Here is a 2,888-nt window from a genome sequence, read left to right as displayed (position 1 = left end):
ATTGATGCCAAAATGAACATGGGCCGACAGTGTGGGGACGCGGTCAGGAAAGCCAACTGCACCTTGTCGTGCATCCACAGATGTATCTCGAGCAGGTCCAAGGAGGTGATCCTCCCCCTCTACGTGACACTGGTCAGGCCGCAGCTGGAGTACTGCGTCCAGTTCTGGGCGCTGCATGTCAGGAGGGATGTGGACAGCACGGAGAGGGTCCAGAGGAGGGCCACTCGCATGATCCGGGGGCAGCAGGGCAGGCCCTGCGAGGAGAGGCGACGGGACCTGAACCTGTTCAGCCTCCACAAGAGAAGGCTGAGGGGGATCTGGTGGCCGTTCACAAACTAGTCAGGGGGGACCGGCCGGCACTGTTCCACCGAGCACTACCAGGAGTGACTAGAAATAATGGTCACAAGCTGGCAGAGGGTAGATTCAGATTAGACATCTGTAGGCTCTACTTCACTGTCAGGGTGGCTAGGATCTGGAACCAACTTCCATGCAAAGTGGTGCTGGCTCCTACCCTGGGGGGCTTTAAGAGGAGGCTGGATAGACACCTTGCTGGGGTTGTATGAGCCCAGTTTTCTCTCCTGCCCAGGGACGGGGTTGGACTAGAAGATCTACTTAAGTCCCTTCCAGCTCTACATCAATGAATCTATGAAGTGTTTGTGTATGTGTGTATAAGGCAACAGGGATTTGTGTGTGTGATGGGGAGAAAGGGAGATAAGTGTGTGCGTGTACATGTGTGTGTGTAAAGCAATGGGAATATATATGTGATGGAGAGAAAGAGAGATAAGTGTTTGTGTATGTGTGTGTAAGGCAATGGGGATACGTGTTATGGGGAAAAAGGGAGATAAGTGTGTGCATGTGTGTGTATAAGGTAATGGGGATGTGTGTGATGGGGAGAAAGGGAGATAAGTGTGTGTGTACGTGTGTGTGTGTAAGGCAATGACGTGTGTGATGGAGAGAAAGAGAGATAAGTGTGTATGTGTATGTAAGGCAATGAGTGTGTACATGACGAGGAAAAGGCGATAAGAGTGTGTGTATGCATATGTGTGTATGTGTGTGTAAGGCAATGGGGATATGGGTGTGTGATGGGGAGAAGGGAGATAAGTATATGTGTGCGCATGTGTGTGTGTGTGTAAGGCACTGGGGATGTGTATGTGATGGGGAGAAAGGGAGATAAGTGTGCGTGCAAGCAAAAGGGCAAGATGTGTCTGGCAGTTGTGCGAGGGGGGTTGTGTGGTTCTGGGAACAGGTTCTGATCCCACCTGGAGCCGGGGCCTGGCCTCGGTGCCCCCCTGCTGGGGTCTGCGCCCAGCCTGCTTGCTTGCAACACTGTGATTCACTGCGGGTGTCGGCACTTGCACACATGTATGAGCACGCACCAGGATACAGGTGTGAACACAAGCAGCAGAAGGACAGTGTGAGTGTGTTTGGGGAAGCATGCGAGTCAGTGTGAGGTTGTAAGCATGGCCACGCTGGAAGTGTGCAGATGGGAGGGGGGTCTGTGTGTGAACACCGGAGGAGGGTGAGTACCAGTGGGTGTGCCCGGATTCTGGGGGGTGAGAGCAGTGCTAGTGTGTCAGTGTGTGTATAAGCTATAGCATACGATTAGTGTAAATGTGCGAGAATGGCAGGTTGTGTGCTGGGCCCCCTTGGCAGCCAGGGCAACTCACTGCCTGCAGAGCCACAGGCACATGCGTGCATACACACACACACACACACAGAGCCATGTATGGACACGCACACATACACACACAGAGCCATGCAGACTCATGCAGAGCCATGTACACACATGCACACACACCTCCATAAACATGCACTTGCACAGGTGCTCTCATAGCCATGCACAAACACACAGAACCATATATAAGTGCACGCACACACACACTGCCATTAAATACACATCTGCATGTATGCTCACACACAGCCATGCATGCACACACACACACATACACACACAGAATCTTGCATGCTCATGCACACACAGAGCCATAGACACATGCACATGTGCACACACAAAAGCCATGCATAAGCATGAGGTGCACACATGCACAGCCATAGACATGCCTGTTCATGTGTGTTCACACACAGTCAGGTACACTCACAGGACACAGACACACACACACACACACACACACAGACCCGCACACACACGCAAAGCCATAGACACATGCACATGTACATACACAGAACGATGCACATACACACACAGAGCCCTGCACACACAGAACCATAGTCCCATGAACATATACACACACACAGAGCCATGCACACACATGCACACACAGAGCTATAGACCCATACATATATATGCACACACACAGCCCTGCACACACGTGCACATCCACACACACGCGCACTCCCCGCTGGCTGGCAGGGGGTGGGGGGCAGGGGCAGGCGCCCCCGGCTGCTGTGACAAGCTAACCCCCGGCGCCCTGGCTCAGCAGATCACTTTGGGAGGCAGCTGGGCGGATAAATCTCGAGCCCGTGGGAAGCCGAAAGCCCGGAGGCCGCCGGCCCCAGAGCCCTGGGCTGGAGCTGATGTCACCGGCTGGCAGCCAGCGCTGGGCTGCGTGTGTCTGTGTGTGTGCACGCGTGTGTCTGTGGATGGGCATGTGTGTGCAGAGGGCCCCCTGGCTGGCACTGAGTCGCAGTGCGGGGGGAACATGTTCCACTCCCAGCTATATGGAGAGGTGAAACGAGTTGGCAGGTCTCCGCTCAGTCTTGCATCACGGGCAGCAAACCTGGCAGCCTGGGGGTGGGGGGGGGAGGCAGGGCAGGGAGGGGCAGTGTGCCCCCCCCAGGGGCTGGGGCTCCCTTTCTGCCAACAGCGCCCTGCCCCTGCCCCCCGCGTGCTCCAGCTGAGCTCAGCCACGTGTGCCCAGGCCAGGCCC

The sequence above is a fragment of the Alligator sinensis genome, unplaced genomic scaffold (assembly GCF_000455745.1).
Source record: "Alligator sinensis unplaced genomic scaffold, ASM45574v1 scaffold1083_1, whole genome shotgun sequence".
Classification (NCBI taxonomy): Eukaryota; Metazoa; Chordata; order Crocodylia; family Alligatoridae; genus Alligator; species Alligator sinensis.
Note: the sequence above shows the minus strand (reverse complement) of the source record.